The following is a 19,208-nucleotide window of genomic DNA, read 5'->3' as shown; positions in this document are numbered from 1 at the left end:
ATTTTGTTGAATTCCCGTCATATCCTTTATTCATCTTCCTCGTGGTTTGTTACTCTTTTTCTTAATATGTGTAAGATAGTTTTGCTTTTGTTTTTTTTTGGCTGTGCGGCATGTGGGATCTTACTTCCCCCACCAGGGATCGAACCCACACCCCCTACAGTGGAAGCGCAGCGTCTTGACCACTGGACTGCCGGGGAAGCCCCTGTGTAGGACAGTTTTAATATGCAAACATAGATGAAGCATACATTGCCGTTTGCTGGAGGGGAGCTGGGGTCTGGATCTCTCTAGCGGCACTCTGGCCCTCCCGGGGCCCTGGGCACCGAGGTGAGTGAGCCTACAGCACATGGTCCCAGAGGGATGTATATGCCTCTACTGTTGTCGTGCCTGTTTATAGTGTGTCTTTTCTTTCTCTTTCTTGTTTGTCAGCACCCCTCCTTGCCACTGTTGGTGCACCCGCCCACAGCAGTTTCTCTTTTGCCTTTTAATTTGATGCTTTGTTGGCTTGCGAACCTGGATCCCAAGCTGGTAGAGTGGGATTCGAGCCCAGTCATGGCCTCTCCGTGTGTGTCTGTGGGTCTGTGTGTGTGGCAGGGCTGGGAGGCCGGGAGAGCTGGACCCCACTCGGGGCTCCTGCTCTGCTCCTGGTGGGAGCTCCCGGCTCCTCCTCTGTGTGTGGTGTCTTCCAGGGAGGGGCAGATGCACTTCCCTGCCCAGAGAACTTTTTTGGTTAAACAGGCCCTAGATGAAGGCCCTTTGCTAAGAAGCACTGTGATGATTTGGTGGCTTTCGGTCCCTCTGAAGCCCCACTCGTCTTGGTTATTGCTTCTAGACTCTTCTAGACTGTTTTAGGTTGGATGATGTGGTAGAATGGAGCCTGGTGTCATTCCTTCTCTGTCACAGTCTGTACAGGGTAGTGGGTACGTCCGGCTCTGGAGCCAGGCTGCCTAGACGTACATTTCTAACACTTAGTAGTGGTGTAACCTTTCTGTGTCTTGGCTTCCTTGTTGGGTGAGTTCCGTAACCTTTCTGTGTCTTGGCTTCCTTGTTGCTAATATGAGCTTAACAAGCACCCATCTCATTGTGTAGGTGTGACAGTGAAGTATGTTAACGCGTGCAAAGCTTTTAGACCAGCCCCGGCCCCTCGGAAGTGTTCACAGTGGCTCCAGCCTTTGCAGGGCTGCGGAGAGGACTCAGGGAGGGAGTGTCCCTCATGGCACCTGCAGCGGTGGCTCCCCAGTCATGCTCCCTGAACCCGAGCGGGCGAACGGGAGAACCTGGCGGGGCAGAGTTTGGGGTAAGTTGGTTTAGCCTGGCAGGCCCCAGGGAGGGCTGCCAGGTCCGGACTTGTCTGACGTTCCAGCTGATTGGAGCAGACCCTGGACCACAGCTGGTCACAAGGAGCGTGTCACACAGGCACCCAGCATTGCTTTCATCTAATTGCTTGCCCGTCGATTAAAGTATTTCCTCTAATTCAGCACCAATTACACATGTGAGTCATGTGTAAATTTAAATTTTCAAGTAGCCATATTAAGAAAGCAAAAAAAAAAATCTTTAATAATGCATTTTATTTAACCCATTGTATCTGAAATATTATCATTTCAACGTACAATTAACAAATTAATATAACGGGGCTTCCCTGGTGGCGCAGTGGTTAAGAATCCGCCTGGTTTGATCCCTGGTCTGGGAAGATCCCACATGCCGTGGAGCAGCTAAGCCCGTGCGCCACAACTACTGAGCCTGTGCTCTGGAGCCCGCGAGCCACAACTACCGAAGCCTGCGCACCTAGAGCCCGTGCTCCGTAACAAGAGAAGCCACCGCAGTGAAAAGCCTGTGCACTGCAAATGAAGAGTGGCCCCCGCTCACAGCAACTAGAGAAAGCCTGCGCGCAGCAACAAAGACCCAACACAGCCAAAAATTAAATAAAATAAATAAATAAATTAATTAATTAATATAACAATTTTTAATGAGACATCTTACATTCTTTTCTCAACTAAGTCTTCAAACTGTGTTTCACCCGCTCAGTGCCTCTCCATTTGGACTGGCCGCATTTCAAGCGTTCAAGAGCCATGCGTGGCCAGTGTCTCTGGTATTGGAAGAACAGCTCTAATTTTAGCCTATAAGGTAACAAAAGAATTCCTGTTTGTTGGAAAAATTGAATACAGAAGTATATCCTTTTGGATTCATCTTTCTAAAGTATCATATTAAAATTTTTTAAGTAACGTGCCTTTCACGTATATCCTGCCGTTTTCATTCAGTCATTCAACAAACACTCCTGAGTACCTGCTCAGGCCGTGGTGATGGGTGGCAGATAAATCTATTTAGAAGTGTTACTGAAGTCACAGTAGTTTTTTGTCGCCGTGGATTTTCTTCAAACCCGGAAGCACAACTACCGCTGAGGGGGCTCGGCCCTGAAACGTGTTCCCGTCCAGGGGTTCTCAAGTTCTGGAACCGAGGTTCACACGGTTTTGCTCAAGGCGGAAGGTGGGGAGTGAGCCCAGACCCTGCTTTTTTGCAAGAAGCTGGAGGAGAGGGCACGTGTCTGTTGGGGGGGGGTATCACGTCCAGGCTCTTGTTACTCAGCGTCTTGGTTGAGAATGGGTTGCCCACGGGCCCCAGCGTGGCTCACGTCACTTGGGTTTGGCGGTTTCATCCCATGTGGCTGCCGCTCTGCCCTACTTACGTCCCCGCCCACCCTCTCTGCATCACAGCCTGAGGATAATCCTGAATTAGGGTGAGGGGAAGGGAGGTGGCAGGGAAAGGCTCTTCCATCTGCTTGGGGGCAAGGGCCGGTGGGCCCGACCGGGAGTGGACGTGCCAGACAGCGAGCCTGTTGCTGGGCAGAGCTCGTGTGAACAGCACAGTCCGTGGACTGGCTGGCCTCTGCGTATCCTCCTCACGCTTGATGGACTAAAGTGCTGGATTGTGAAGTGCAGACCACTAGGGAATAGGGTGCCGATTATGTAGGCCGGCCGGCCGGCCAGCCATGCAGACTGTAAGCCCAGCCCTCGCTCTGCGGACCAGAGAGGGTGGAAGCCACCTACCAGGGATTCAAGGTCATGCTGAGCAGCAGGGCGGTGAGGCCCCGGGCCTTTGCACTTCACGGTGGTACTCTCCTTCCAGCTCACAGGAGAGGCCGGCCGGGTGATCCCGGCCATGTCCCCTTCAGCCGTGACCCACAGCAGTTGTGCCAGGATATGTCACCAGCAAAGTCACAATATTCCCCTCACGCCATCCTGGTGTCTTAGGCAGGAGCTGTTTTTTGTAAGCTTTTTTTTTTTTTTGGTTTGTGTTTTGTCTTTACGCTGAGTAACGTGTATATAATAGCGCAAAGTTCGTAAACGTACACGTACTCTCTGAAAACACGTGGCACAGAATAAGGCCCCTCTCAGCCAGCAGCCTGGGTTGGCTTCCTTGCTCTGTCTCTCAGTCCACTTCCGGGCCCTGAAATAAGGAGACCTTCCCCCTCCCCCCTCTGCTTGGAGATGAGATGCTTGTGGGGCCGCCCAGGAAGGAGCATCCTGTTGTACTAGTTCACCAGCCCCCTCTTGTTAACCTTTGTCCGGGGAGCCAGCAGGGAACCTGCCAATGGGCTGGGCTGGGCAGCTCTCTGCCTTTAGCAGGCCCTTGGTGACTGACATCTTGGATGGGATGTCCTGAGGCCCCTCCAGCCAACCCAGAGAAGACAGAGCCTATCACCCTGCAGAGCTCTCATTCTCTCCCAGGCCGTCACTCTCGGCGGGGGGCGGACACGCCATCCTGAAATGGTGTTAACAGGCTCTCACCTCCTTCCTGGGTATCCCCCATCCCCTGCTGGCTGTGGCCCTTGGGCCTTGCTTCTCTCAGTGGGCCCTTAGCGCACGGCAGCCCCTCCAGGGCCATTACTTTCCTTTACCTGCGAGAAGAGCTGGGATCTAAACCTGCCTCTGTCCAGCTCCATCGCCCACCTTTCCCGTTCGAGGCCCTGGTCTGTTGGGTGTCCCTCCCCAGCCCCTAGTCTCCCCTGGCCTGGTCCCTCGTGGGGCCTGGAGCAGTGGGTGCTCTCCCCCCGCTGGCCCCAAGCTGGTGTCGTCCTCATCTGCTCTTTCCTCCTGGACACTGAGCCCCCAGCCCAGTACCAGCCTGGCAGGTACCAGTGACCAAGGGCCCTCCCTGCTCTGTACCCAGCCCAGGGGCCCTGTTGGACCTGGAGGTGGCTCAGGGAGCCCTCGCCTGTATCGCACTGTTCCGTCCCCTCCAGGGCCACGGTGCTGCCCGTGGGGTCCCCTCCCAGCCCGCTGGCCCCGAGCAGCCAAGGGCAGGGGGCCTGTGGGCTGTGAGGCCCCTGAGGTGGAGCTTTGCAGCCCCCAGAGCAGGGTGGCGCGGGGGCCGTCTGTGGAGGGGCCTAACTTCTTTCTCTGAGGCCTGTGCCTCCCCACAGAGTCTGGGCCGCCAGCCTGTGCCTCGCCGGCACTGGGGTGACCAGGAGGAGGGGCGGTGCGTGGAGTTCTCTGGCCTCTTCCTCCAGGGCTCAGAGCTGGGCCAGAGCTGCCAGGTCCCCGAGAGCAAGGTGTCTTGCTTTCCGGCATGTGCTTCTGACTGGTCGCCCTAAAGCCCGCGACCTGCCCGGGGAGAAAGCTGCCCTGGGTTGCGGCCCCAGGAGGCGGCCACGTTCTGCCCCAACTGTATGACCCTCGCCTGGCAACAGTGGATGTGAGGCCAAGGGAGGGACACCGGCCACCACCTGGGTCTCTCCCATGGGTGCAGGGAGAACAGGCCCCATGCAGGTCCAGGGCAGTCAGTTGTGTCCACGTTGGGGGCACCAATGGCATAGATACAGAGACCCTGACCCAAGTCCAAACAGCTTAACACAGACCCACTGAGGGGGCAGGGTCCCTGGGGGGCACAGGAGAGAGTCCTTCCCCTCTGTCTGCAAGAGAAAATCCGTCCTGGAGAGTGAGGGCTGGGTGGTCCAGGCGGAGGGAGCTGTGTGCAGCTGTGGGGTGGGGGGAGGAGGGGAGAGGCCCTTCGGAATTCTGAACTGGGTGCCTTGGGCATTGCCACTGCCTTTCCTTCCAGGGCGCCCCCTGAACTCAATCAAGGGGAACATTGATTTCTGCGGTACGCGGGGGTACAGGTCCCAGTGCTGCCTGGTGCAGCCCAGCTGGGAGTGAGCTGAGTGGGGTGTCCCTCTGCTCCAAGCAGGAGAGGATGGGCTGGGTGATGCTGAGTTGGCACCGAAGAAAAATTGTGTTTCCCAAAGAGCGTGCCACACGCCAGGGCCTCGATGGGGTTTCTACCGAGTGACCCAGCGTGGAGGGACGTGGGGGGAGCCCTGTGGCCTACCTGGCTGCTTTGATAGGCACCGCGAGACGCTGTTTTACCAGAGTCGTGATTTTATTATGAAAATTGCTGGCGTAGCGTGTTTTTAAACTATTCAAATGCGCCACCCCACACTCCAGCACTTTGTTTGTGCTGCAGATATTGCAAGATTGACAGCTCTTGCTTCAGGTGCCAGGGAGCCGCAGGGTCTGAACGAAGGGTGGCTGCATCAGATCTGGCATCTCAGAAAGAACTCGAAAGAATAGCTTTCTGTTAGTGCTTACGTGCCAGGCTCTGCCCTCCGTGCTTGCTTGTAATTCTCGAGACGTTCCTGGGCTGTTATCATCCCCATCTTGAAGATGAGGAGACTGGCGCACCGAGATGTAAAGGAATTTGCCCAAGGTTGCTCGCCTCACAATGGCAGAGGCAGGACCTGGACCCGGGGAGTCCATTCTCAGAGTCTGTGTTCCGAGCCGGCGTGCGCTGCTGCACCACGAAAAAGATACAACTCTTAAAAATACAGAAGAAAGTTAAAAGGGTATTGTCTAATCTTGGGATAAGAGGTATCCCCTTAAGCCAGACAGGAAACCCAGAATTTATAGAGGGAAAGACAGACAGATTTTTCCCCAAGGCTTTTTTTTTTTTTTTTTTTTTTTTTTGCGGTACGTGGGCCTCTCACTGCCGCGGCCCCTCCCGCCGCGGAGCACAGGCTCCGGACGTGCAGGCTTAGTGGCCATGGCTCACGGGCCCAGCCGCTCCGTGGCATGTGGGATCCTCCCGGACCGGGGCACGAACCCGTGTCCCCTGCATCGGCACCACCAGGGAAGCCCTCCCCAAGCCTTTCGTTTTGAAAAATGACCACCTTGAATGATTCTTAGTTAACATTTACCCCATTTGCTTTCCCTCTGTTTCTCACACACACATATTTTGGTGGAGGTGATGGTCAGTAGTTGTGGATGCTTCCCCCCAAGCACTCCAGCAGGCATTTCCTACGAACAGACAGCCCTTCTACATAATGTAGTACCAGTGTCACACCTAAAAAGATGAGTGAGAACTCTCAACGGTCGTTGACTAGCTCATCCATAACCAAATGTCCTCAAGTAACCCCCACGTGCCTTATATAATAACCTCTTTGTTTTTCCAAATCAGGATGGGATCAGGATGGCACAGGATCCATCGTGATGCTTTTCCCCATCACACAGACTCTTTTTTTAATATTTAAAAAAATTTATTGAAGTATAGTTTATTTACAATGTTGTGTTAATTTCTGCTCTGCAGCAAAGTGACTCAGTTATATATAAATATATTCTTTTTCTTATTCTTTTCCATTAGGTTTATCCCAGGATATTGAATATAGTTCCCTGTGCTGTACAGTAGGACCTTGTTGTTTATCCATCCTATATATAATGGTTTGCATCTACTAATCCCAAACTCCCAACCCTCCCTCCCCCACCCACACCTCCTTGGCAATCACAAGTCTGTTCTCTGTGTATGAGTCTGTTTCTGTTGCGTAGATAAGTTTGTTTGTGTCATGTTTTAGATTCCACATATAAGTGATATCATATGGCATTTGTCTTTCTCTTTCTGACTTACTTCACTTAGTATGATAATCTCTAGGTCCATCCATGTTGCTGCCGATGGCATTATTTTATTCTTTTTTTTTTATAAATTATTTTATTTTATTTATTTTTGGCTGTGTTGGGTCTTCGTTGCTGCACGCGGGCTTTCTCTAGTTGTGGTGAGCGGGGGCTACTCTTCATTGCGGTGCGTGGGCTTCTCATTGCGGTGGCTTCTCTTTTTGCGGAGCATGGGCTCTAGGCGCGTGGGCTCTAGTACTTGTGGCACATGGGCTCAGCAGCTGTGGCGCACGGGCTTAGTTGCTCCGTGGCATGTGGGATCTTCCTGGACCAGGGCTCGAACCAGTGTCCCCTGCATTGTCAGGCAGATTCTTAACCACTGCGCCACCAGGGAAGCCCCTCTTTTTTTTTTTTTTTTTTTTTTTTTAGTACATCTTTATTGGAGTATAATTGCTTCACAATGCTGTGTTAGTTTCTGTTGTACAACAAAGTGAATTAGCCATATGCATACATATATCCCCATGTCCCCTCCCTCTTGAGCCTCCCTCCCACCCTCCCTATCCCACCCCTCTAGGTCATCGCAAAGCACCGAGCTGATCTCCCTGTGCTCTGCGGCTGCTTCCCTCTAGCTATTTTACATTTGGTAGTGTATATATGTCAATGCTACTCTCACTTTGCCCCAGCATTCTTTTTTATGGCTGAGTAGTATCCCATTGTATATATATACCACATCTTTATCCATTCCTCTGTCGATGGACATTTAGGTTGCTTCCATGTCTTGGCTATTGTGAATAGTGCTGCTTTGAACATTGGGGTGCATGTATCTTTTCGAATTATGGTTTTCTCAGGGTACATGCCCAGTAGTGGGATTGCTGGGTCATATGGTAGTTCTATTTGTAGTTTTTTAAGGAACGTCCATACTGTCTTCCATAGTGGCTGCACCAACTTACATTCCCACCAACAGTGTTAAGAGGGTTCCCTTTTCTCCACACCCTCTCCAGCATTTATTATTTGTAGACTTCTCTTTTTTAATATAACTTTATTTATTTATTTATTTTTGGCTGTGTTGGGTCTTTGATGCTGCACGCAGGCTTTCTCTAGTTGCAGCAAGCGGGGCCTACTTTTCGTTGCGGTGCGCGAGCTTCTCATTGCAGTGGCTTCTCTTGTGGGGGAGTACGGGCTCTAGGTGCGTGGGCTTCAGTAGTTGTGGCACGTGGGCTCGGTAGTTGTGGCTCACCGGCTCTAGAGCACGGGCTCAGTAGTTGTGGTGCACGGGCTTAGTTGCTCCGCGGCACGTGGGATCCTCCCAGATCAGGGCTCGAACCCGTGTCCCCTGCGTTGACAGGTGGATTCTCAACCACTGCGCCACCAGGGAAGCCCTGTAGACTTTTTAATGATGGCCATTCTGACCGCTTTATCACACAGACTGTTGAAGAGTCTGGGGGCAGTTTCCTTGTAGCAGGTTGCGCTCTGATTCGGGCGCTGTGGCTGCTTGGTGTTATTTAACTTGTGCCTGTATCCCGCCTGCTGCCTATGTCCTGAAGCGAGCTCAGGGGCTTGATGAGATCCAGGTTAAACCCTTTTGACGGGAATACCTCCTATTGTGTCACATCAGGCCCTGCTGTTAGTTATGTTAAGGACATAATTACCAGATGTCCTAATCCTGAAGGCCCATTGCCTCCCCCTTTGTAATTCATCAGTAATCTGTAGGGTGAGACTTTTGCACCTTGGAAGTAAACTGCTCCCCACAACTTTCAGTCAGTGGTTTTCAGTGCCTCAGTGATCGTGCCTGAATCTGTTCTGTTGGGGCTGCCACGTGGTGATTTTCTCATCTGGACATTCCTTCCGCAAGTCTTAGCTGGTACTCTTCTGTCAAGAAGGCTGCCCCCACCCCCTTTGCCTTTTTTTAGGAACACTCTTGTTTCATGGATTTTTGTTGTGGTTCTTATTGTTCAGATGTTATAATCAATTATAAAATTAATAGATTTAATTACACTTTTGTAGAATAGAGTAGGAGAATTTGCTTGCCATGTACATATGCCAGATAAATGGTTAAGATGCCTATTATACAAAGAATTCCTCTAAACTGTTAAGAAAAAGGTTTTTAAAACCCCAAAGACAGGGACTTCCCTGGTGGTCCAGTGGGTAAGACTCCATGCTCCCAATGCAGAGGGCCCGGGTTCGATCCCTGGTCGGGGAACTAGATCCCGCATGCATGCCGCAACGAAGAGTTAGCATGCTGCAACTAAGAAGTCCGTGTGCCGCAACTAAGACCCGGTGCAAGCAAAAAACAAAACAAAACAAAAAAATCCAAAGACAAGTGGACAAAGAATAGGACCAGGCAGACAATTCAGAGAAGAGGAAATGGAAATTGTTGATGACCATGAAAAGATGCTTAGCCTCAGACTCATCAGGGAAACACAGATCTGAAGAGCAAGGTACTGGGTTCCTCGTTCAGTAGCAGAAAGTGAGCTGATGACTCGATGCTGGTGAGAGTGGCGCAGTGGGTGTTCCCGTATGTTGCTGGTGGGGGAATGGGGGGCAATGAATTGCTGCCTCCTATTTGGAGAAGTCATCAGGCATTATCCATGAACATGAGAAATTCATGTTTTTCTTTGAACCCAACTTTTCTACTTTGGGGCATGTAACCTGTGGAAAGAAAACACATAGGTGGGACTTCCCTGGTGGCACAGTGGTTAAGAATCTGCCTGCCAATGCAGGGGACACGGGTTCGAGCCCTGGTCCGGGAAGATCCCATATGCCATGGAGCAGCTCAGCCCGTGCGCCACAACTACTGAGCCTGCGCTCTAGGGTCCGAGAGCCACAACTACTGAAGCCCACGCGCCTAGAGCCCGTGCTCCGCAACAAGAGAAGCCACCACAATGAGAAGCCCGCGCGTAGCAACGAAGACCCAACGTAGCCAAAAATAAATAAATAAATTTATGAAAAAAGAAAAAGAAAGAAAACACATAGGTACACAGGTGTTGATTACAGCCTTGCTTGTAGAGGTTTAAAGACAAAAAAGGAAGCAACCCGAATGGCCCTCACTAGGGCAACGGCTGGATGATGGATGAGTGAGGCCTGTACCCAGGGACTGGGGAGGCCTGCCAGCATATTGTATTAGCAGCCGCTCCTTGCTCCCAGGCCGGGCATTGTGGTGAAACGCCAAGTCCAAGTCCTAGCATTGGGGCTTTGGGGACGGGAGGGGACACTCATTCTGGAAGCTTCCGTGTGAAGGAAAGGGAAGGGGGCAGAGGATCAAAAGCAGCTTTCCCAGCGTGTTGTGAATGTGCTTTTATACTGTAAAATATAATTCTAAAAAGAAGGGCAAAGGGCATGTTTATTACACTAGTCCCAGCCCACTTTCTTCTTTTGTGTCCCGCGCAGAGCTGGAGTTGGAAAGCTGTTGTGAGCCCCAGTCAGGCTGTGTGGTGACCCAGAGCCGCTGCAGGTGTGGAGGCTCGGGGGCCTTTGGGGGCCGAGGGTTCAGCCGGGAGAGCGCAAACCCACGCGTTTTTCTGGCGAGCCATTTCTTCCCTCACCCAGCCCTCATCCCTAGGTGAAACACTCTTCTGTTTCTTCTGTTTTCTTTGTAGTGTATCCTCTACAAACATTTTAGGAAACAGGGTGAAATGTACATTTTGCAGAAAAGTAGAAAGAGGCAGAAAAAAATCACTGCAGGTCCTAACCGCCAAGTTGGCCTCTGTCCTCATTTTGATATGTTCCTTTTTTCCTTTTTTATTTATTTATTTTATTTATTTATTTATTTTTTTGATATGTTCCTTTTTCCCTGCGTTTTTTTACCTGGGTCCATGTTCTGTACAGTTTTGTATCTTGCTTTTTAAAAAAAATGATCACAAGTGTTGCCGCTGTGCTGAGTAAAGAAGTCTCTACAGATGTTATTTTATTATTTACTTATTTATTTGTTCATTTATGGCCGTGCTGTGCAGCATGTGGGATCTTAGTTCCCCGACCGGGGATGGAACCCGTGGCCCCTGCAGTGGGAGGTGGAGGCTTCACCACTGGACGGCCAGGGAAGCCCCTGCTGATGTTATTTTAAGTGGCTGCATGATGTCGCACCATCTGGAGACACTGTCGCTTACTCCCTTGTTTCCGTATTGGTGGACACTCTGGTTGATTTCACTTTTTTGGAAGTGCTGGACTTCTTTGGGCCTAAACCTTTGTGTCCATGTCAGACGGTCTCTGTTGGAGTCCCTGTGGCTAATTTAGTACGAGGGGCAAAGGGCTGAGCTGCTGGGGAGGGGGGTTGGGCACATGCACGCTTGCCAGCACTGGGCCTTACGGACACAAAAGTCATGTTAAGGCTTTGGTAGGTGAGAAATGGAACTTCATTCTTTTTTTTAAATTTTATTTATTTATTTTTGGCTGCGTTGGGTCTTCATTCCTAGTTGTGGCGAGCAGGGGCTACTCTTCGTTGCAGTGCATGGGCTTCTTATTGCGGTGGCTTCTCTTGTTGCGGAGCACGGGCTCTAGGCGTGTGGTCTTCAATAGTTGCAGCACGCGGGCTCAGTAGTTGTGGCACGTGGGCTCTAGAGGGCACAGGCTTCAGTAGTTGTGGCTCGAAGGCTCTAGAGTGCAGGCTCAGTCGTTCCGGCGCACAGGCTTAGTTGCTCTGTGGCATGTGGGATCTTCCTGGACCAGGGCTCGAACCTGTGTCCCCTGAACTGGCAGGCGGATTCTTAACCACTGCACCACCAGGGAAGCCCTGGAACTTCATTTATAATTTCTGTTTCTTTGAGTCCCAAGTGAGAGCGAGTGATTTCCACGTGAATTGGCTGTTTGTACTTTCTTTACTTTGTCAAGATTTTATTTATTTTTTTTAGCGACATCTGTGCGCTTTGCATGTATTAGTGATATTAACCCATCAGCATAGTCACATTTTTGTCCAGGTGTTGATTTCCCTTTAGTTATATTCTCTTAGGTTTTTTTGTGGGTTTTTTTACAATTTTTAAAAAATCATTCAGGACCTTATTTTTATGCAGTGAATCTATCGATCTTCTCTCTCTATCCTTTAAATCCAGGAACCTTGTTGCAAACCGTGTCCTGCCTCCCCGCCTCCCGGGGTCCAGCACAGCTTCCCCTGCGGCTCGGCCGTAGCTCCACGCAGACTCCGTGGCCGGTGGGCTTCCCCGGCTGCCCGGCCAAGTTGTGCAGGGCTCGGCGAGGTTGGGGCGAGGGCTGGCGGCTGAGGTCTGAGGCCTCGGGGAGGAGGTGGGCTGAGTGAGGCCGTTGCACAGAGGAGCACAGGTGAAGGTGCCGGGAGGGGAGGTGGAGAAGACCCGCCCGCGTGGGGTCTACAGGCTGTGGACGGGCGTTTGTGAAGATGGTTTGCAGGGACCCCTCCACCTCTGCCCTGCGTGTCGTCCCCGCTGCCCAGTTGTTGCTGACGGGCCGGGGACTCTTGCTCTCTGCGCAGGGGTTCTGCCGGGAGCTCCTGGTCGGCTCTGCCTGTGGCGTAAGTTCGAAGCACGGCAGCTCTGCACACGGCCTTGGCCTCTGCGCCCGTCTCATCTCGCAGCCGAGGGCCGTGGGGAGGCTGCAGTCGGCCACGCGGCCTCCGGGGCTCCCTCCTGGGTGGCCTCCCTTGAGCGCCCATGCGGTCACCAGGGTTCCCTGACGCTGTTTCACAGCGATGGTGTGGCCCGGGGGCCCAGGCCTGAGAGCTGACGGGCCGGTGGGGTGGTGAGTCCTCAGGCTGCAGACAGATGAGAGTAGAATTAAGACGAAAGACTGGGTCCCTGATGCCTCTGAGGTCGCCCGTGCAAGGCCTCTCGCCGCCGCAGAGATGCGCTGCGTCGCCTCCTACGTGCCGGCCGCCCTGGGGACAGCACCTCCCCCAGCGCCAAGGACATCAAGAAGATCCTGGACAGCGCAGCACTGAGGCGGACGATGACCGGCTCAACAAGGTCATCTGTGAGCTGAACGGAAAGAACAATTGAGGGCGTCATTGCCCGGGGTATCGGCATGTTGGCCGGCCCGCCCGCCGCCCGGGCTGTGGCCGTCTCCACCCCAGGATCTGCAGAAAGATGAGAAGGGGGAGGAGGCCGAGGAGTCAGACGATGACGTGGCATTTGGCTTGTGCCACTAGAGTCCTGCTCCCCTGCAAGTAAAAGCACCCTCCCCCACCTTTTTTTTCTGGCTGTGCCACGTGGCTTGCGGGATCTCAGTTCCCTGACCAGGGATCAAACCCGGGCCCCCGGGCCCTCGGCAGTGAAAGAGCAGAGTCCTAACCACTGGACCACCAGGGAATTCCAAATAAAGCCCTTTTTACATTAAAAAAAAAAAAGAGGAAAGTCTGAAACCCAACTGCCAGGTGCCAAAGCTCTGATTGCCACTCCCAGTCGCTCCGTGACGCGGGAGGGCTGGTGGGACTGGGAATGCTTGCTGGTGCTGAGCAGACGTGTGTGCAGGTGGACCGGCTGCATGGGACGGGGGTAGCCCTGTGCCCCCAGGGGCCCCATCGGGCTGTCCCCACCCCACTCCAGTCCTTGTGTGGCCCAGGCAGCGCTGGGCAGTGGACCCCCTGCGGGGGGAGGTGGGAAAGGTGTGTCTCACAGTAGGAAATTAACTGTCACATGTTGCTGGGTACCTGAAGGGCTCAGGAAGATGGCAGTCGCCCAGGGAAGTGTCTTCACTTCGGGAGGGTGGTCTGACCTCAGGCCCGGTCTGGCCGCTCTGGGCTCTGTCTAATGGCGTGAACGTGAGGTGTGCCGAGGGCCCCTCAGCCCCAGACAGCGCCCCTTTTGCCTGTCGAGGTGGCTTCTCCTTTGTGAATGCCATGCATGCCTAGCAGGGCTGGCTCGTGAACCTCGTACTGATTCAGGGCTGGGAGAGTGGGATTTGGGGGCAGGAGTTTGTTTGGAAGGTGGGTGATGAGGAACCTTGGGGAGTCTTTTGGGCAGGAGGTTCCCTTGCTGGGAAGGGCAAGGCTGGGCCGCCCCGATGTGGGTACCAGGGCAGGAGGAAAGGAAGACGGGTGAGTGCTGCCTGCAAGATGAACTTGTGTGCCAGCAGAAATCTCACCAGGCTCAGCAGGCCTCAGGGCTCGGGCCCAGACAGGTGGCCTAGGTTGGAAGGTCAGCTTCAGCCACCTACCAGCCCTCACCTTAGGCACGTTACTTGGCCGCTGTGCCTCAGAGTCCTCATCTGTAAAATGGGGAGATTAACAGTACCTTTCAGGCTTCCCTGGTGGCACAGTGGTTAAGAATCCGCCGCCAATGCAAGGGACACAGGTTCGAGCCCTGGTCCGCGAAGATCCCACATGCTGTGGAGCAACTAAGCTCGTGCGCCACAACTACTGAGCTCACGTACCACAACTACTGAAGCCCGCGTGCCTAGAGCCCGTGCTCCGCAGCAATGAGAAGCCTGCGCACCGCAAGGAAGAGTAGCCCCCACTTGCCACCACTAGAGAAATCCCACGCGCAGCAACGAAGACCCAACGCAGCTCCCAAAAAACCAACCAAACAAACAAAGAAACAAAACAGTACCTTTCAGGACTTCTCTGGCGGTCCAGTGGTTAGGACTCCAAGCGTCCACTTCAGGGGGCACGGGTTTGATCCCTGGTTGGGGAACTAAGATCCCGCATGCCGCGAGACGTGGCCAATAAATAAATATTTCTTTAAAAAAGAAAACCAGTACCTTTCTCAGAGGGGTTAAATGGTTTTTTGTGTGTGAAGTGCTCCGAGTAGAGCCTCTCATGTTCAGTAAGTGGCCATTATTATCGGGTGACCAGTGCCATCCCCTGTGGCTGCTGCCTTGGGTGTATAGGGCACCAAAATGGCTCTGCTGTCCCCAGGGCTGGCCGAGTCTGGCTCTGAGCCACAGGGGCAGGTATCTGTGACCTTTCTGTGCCCGGGAGCTCAGGCCCCCATGAGGTGAGAGCAGATTAGATGTTAGCATCTACAGAAGACACGAGGTGAACTGGGGACAGTGAGAGGAGGCCGGGACGTCCAGGAGGGCTTGTGGTGGCAGCGGGCCTGAGCTGAGTGTTCACCGACGACTCCCGCTGGGCTGGCGGCGGGGAGGGAGGTAGCCTCCATGTCCAGGCCCTGCTGGTGTCAACCTGGGTCTGGCCTGAGAGGTCTGTGGCTTCCTTTGATGGGGAGCCCATCCAGAGGCCTCCCGGGGCCTGGGCATGTGTGTTGGATGCTGGGGGCAATGGGCAGGCTTGGCCTTGCCAGTGGGGCAGAGCCCTGGGCCTCAGTGTAGGCCCTGCTTTCAAAATTGATAATGGGAAATCAGATACTTTTATTTATTTATTTGAAACTTTATTTTATTGAAGTATAGTTGATTTACAATGTTGTGTTGATTCCTGGTGTACAGCAAGGTGATTCAGTTACATACGTACATATATTCTTTTGCATGTTCTTTTACATTATTATTATTTTGGCCACGCTGAGCAGCATGTGGGATCTTAGTTCCCCGACCAAGGATTCAATCCGTGCCCCCTGCAGTGGACGCGTGGAGTCTTAACCACTGGACCGCCAGGGAAGTCCCTCCTTTTACAATTGTTTATCACAGGATATTGACTATAGTTCCCTGTGCTCTACAGTAGGACCTCGTTGTTTATCTGTTCTATATAAATAGTTTGCATCTGCTAATCCCAAACTCCCAATCCATCCCTCACCCACCTGGAATTCAGATGCTTTTAAACTTTTGTCCATTAGACTCTCAAACTACCTGTCTTTATTCTTAATAGTGTACACTGACCCTCAGTCCCCCTTTCCCTGAGACCCAGAACCTGTGCATCTGTACTGGAGTTCCCAGATGGGGGCACAGCTCCTCCGTCTTAGAGCAAAAACAGCGCAATTATTTGAATACTGTGTTGTCTTCCCTTTATGAAAATAGTTTACTTCTGTAAGAAAGATGAAGCAAACTTTCATTAGCCTGTTGATGCTGCTGATATGGAATGAAGATCCACAGACTGAAGGCATTTTCAAAGCCTGTTGGACTGGAAGAGGCAGATTTTTAGCTCATGGGATTTGGCTGGACCGTTGCTCAGTTTTGACGGAAGAGAAAAACCTTTAAAGACGGATGAGGGCTTCCCTGGTGGCGCAGTAGTTAAGAATCCGCCTGCCAATGCCGCAGAGCAACTAAGCCCGTGTGCCACAACTACTGAGCCTGTGCTCTAGAGCTCGTGAGCTACAACTAGCTGGGGCGCACAGTTCATGCTCAGCAAAGATGCACGTTCATTCATTCATTCACTCGTTCATTCACAGAATCATTGCACACCACCTGCGTGCCCTGCCGAGTTCTAGCGGGGGAGCATTAAACACACCAGAAAAATATCTGAGAGGGATGAGTGTTAGATGAATATTGTAACAGCCGTGGACAACTCCTGAAACTTGTAAGGAGGCCGGTCCTGCAGGCCGCCCGTGCGAGTGGCGGGTCGTTGGCGGGGGCAGCCCAGGGTCTCCGCGGACTCCCTAATCCCCAACCCGGTGACCTGCAGAGAGGACAGAGCTTGCTAGAGACCCGCGGGCCTTGCGATCCTCCGGGTGTGACACTCGTCGCCTCCCTCAGCTCCGTGGTCGAAGGGCTTGGCCAACCCGCGTGGCCACTCACCGCCGGGCCACTGCTGGGGTCCTTACCTCCTTGCTCGCCGCACAGCTGGAGGCCACCTGGCTGCAGGAAGATGTGTTGCTGCCACCTTGTGGGCAAGAAGATGCCGACCGGCGTCGGAGGGCCCTGCAGCTCTTGGGACCACTCTGGCAGCGGGAGGAAGCCACAGCCTTTGGCTTCCAGCAGAAAGCCAGCCCCTCCCGGGCTCTGAGAAGGACCTCCACAGGCTCTCTGCGGCTGCTGCGTGGCCTCAGCTGGGCGCGCCTCGACACTTATCAATGGATCACCCAGCAAATATTTGAGGGAGACTAGGTACAAGGTTCTGTGGGATTCCTGGGCCGGAGGCCGCCCTTCTTTTAACCCCCACCAGTGCACCGCTTCTGTGCAGTGCCTCACAGCTCATGCCTTTTTTATGCAGGGGTCTTTCTCTTTCTCCCTAGACACCCTGGGTTCAGCAGTGCACCCCTGCTGCCCCAGGCCACAGCTGCACACGCAGGCGCCCTCCTCTCTCAGGTCCGAGCAGCCAGTCCAGCTCAGCCAGCTCTAGAGTTGGCCCTTCTCCTTCTGATTTGCCTGCGCTCAGAACAGAAGGGGGTGCTCAGTGCTCAGCCTCCAGGGAAGCGTGTCCATCCTCACCCAGGATGCACGCTGCAGGCTTGTGAGAGAGTGCATCTTTAATTCCCCCAGAAGCTTCTGTGGGGTCTCACCCCTACACGACAGGTTCAGCCTGGTGTTTCTGATGACCTTAAGAGTCAGAGAACTGACACGAGGGCTAGTTTTATGGGATTTCTGTCTGGTTTACGTGGCCCCAGCCCGATGCTTTTTAGGATTGTCCTAGTTTCCTTTGGGCTGTGTTGAGTAGTAAGCTGTTTGTCACATGTCTCTGGAGTAGAATCTTGCAGATGGAACACAGAGACCTTGTCCCTGACCCGGGCGGGTGTGTGTGTGTGTGACACCAACAAGGAGAGAGGTGTGTGCCTGCACCGATCTCCTTTCTGGGGTCTTCGGCTGATGTCCTGGGACATTTATGTGCAGGCAGGTGCCCTTCTCTGTCTAGTTTCCCTGAGTCAGGAAAGGTTCTAGGAAGCAGGAATAGGAAGGAGGCAGCCCCATGAGGAAGAGGAAGCTGTCCCAGGTTTGGGATTGACCCAGTCTGAGCATTTCGCCTGGACCGATTCTGCAGGTACAAGGGGAGTCAGGAGCTGGTGTGTCCTCTGAGAATGTGGCATGTTTGTTCACCTCCTGGACTGGGGACTGCTGCATGTCCTGTAGCCCGTGTGTGTGTGTGTGTGTGTGTGTGTGTGTGTGTGTGTGTAACTGGGGGCCTTTTACTCTCCTATCCCAGCCTGCTCCTCGCCCCGTGAGGCTAGCCAGTTGGGTTCTGAAGCAGCCCATCCCCTGTTCGGCACCTTGTCCCCCGTCCCCCCCTCAGTCCCCACTTGTCTCTGATAGCTGCGGTCCTGTGCTTGCATTTTCATTGGCTTGGGGGGAGGGTTTGGAATGAGCAGGCTTCTTCTCTGGGGGAGGGGTAATCCCCTACGTGTGTGAGAGAGGACAGAGGGACAGATACGAAGATAGGGAAGTTCAGCGTAGGAGACTTAAACTTGGGAACGTGAGTCAGGATTCCTGGGTTGCATTCCTGTCTCCACGCCTGAAGGAGCCTGGGAAAGGCTCTTCTGCAGGAGCGACTCTTATGTGGGGGTGTGCATCCCGGAGAGGAAGAAGTCATCCTCATTGTTGTTAATACCTAGTCCCAGGAAAATACGCAGTCAGCCCCGGGGCCTCTCCAGGCCTGGGAGATCCAGCCCAGGACTTGGGAGTTTCCAGCTCTGGGTTCCCCAGGAGCACCTAGGATGGAGAGGCCCTGCCTTTCTCAGGCATTCCCCCACCCCAGCCCCCTCAGGAATGTGCCACTTTTATCTTGTACTTTGCTTCTGACCAGGACCCTGGAATTCTAAAGCTGAGAGGGACAGGAACGTTGGGAGTTGGGTTGGACTGGGGGTGGAGGAAACCTGGGAGTATCACGTCTTTAAAGGAAAGGCAAGCCCACTCATCCTTACCACCTGCCTCAACTGGTTTCTCCTGATCTGCTTGGGGTCCTTGTGGATTATGGTAAACTGGCTCATCTCCAGCGCCTTGCAGAGGGCTGATGTTTACGTTGCAGTGGAGAGCACAGCACGGCAACTACCTGCCCCCTGCCCCGTCCTGAAGTCATCCCTGCATTTACGGAGTGTCTGCTGCAGCCCACACACGTGAAATTCACAGGGCATCAGTGCTGAGCGTCAGGCTCCAACCCGTACTGCAGTCTGAAGCTTCACCTCTGCACAGCCTCTGGACAGGAGGTGAGAACCAGCCAGCGGGTGGAGGCTGGAGACGTCAGGGGCTCAAAAGTGAGTCACTCGTCCAGAACTGTATGGTCCAGGTCCCAGAGGTTCTCTTTCGATTTTCTGCTGCCCTTGGGCAGGACAACACTTAACCTACTACAGATGATTTTATAATCTCCAGGGAAGAAGACGGCCTCGGTCATTAACAGAAGAGCTGACTAAAACATACAGCAACTCGGATTTGCGAGTTTCCCAAGCTAAGACAGGATTGCCTCGTAGAGGCTCCCTACTTTCCAGATAAGGAGACTGAGGCCCGAAGTCGGCATAACTCCTGACTCATAATTTAGGCTTTTACTGACTCCCACCCTGGTGGGTCACCTTCTGGTTCTTCCCTGGAGAGAGAGCAAATGGCCTGCTTCTCTCCAAA

The 19,208-nt window shown here is 53.2% G+C and overlaps 1 protein-coding gene and 1 pseudogene across 4 annotated transcripts in view; both read left to right on the top strand.

The window, feature by feature from the left end:
* Positions 1–19,208, top strand: part of AGAP3 (ArfGAP with GTPase domain, ankyrin repeat and PH domain 3) — a 56,665-nt gene that overhangs the window by 7,716 nt on the left and 29,741 nt on the right. The window lies entirely within an intron of this gene.
* On the top strand, positions 4,998–18,304 carry LOC149748339 (large ribosomal subunit protein P2-like; annotated as a pseudogene).

The sequence above is a fragment of the Delphinapterus leucas genome, chromosome 9 (assembly GCF_059928025.1).
Source record: "Delphinapterus leucas isolate spDelLeu-1000000601 "Yukka" chromosome 9, BTC_Dleu_Yukka2, whole genome shotgun sequence".
NCBI classification, from domain to species: domain Eukaryota; kingdom Metazoa; phylum Chordata; class Mammalia; order Artiodactyla; family Monodontidae; genus Delphinapterus; species Delphinapterus leucas.
The sequence above is the reverse complement of the archived record's forward strand: the minus strand, read 5'-3'. Positions and strand labels throughout refer to the sequence as shown.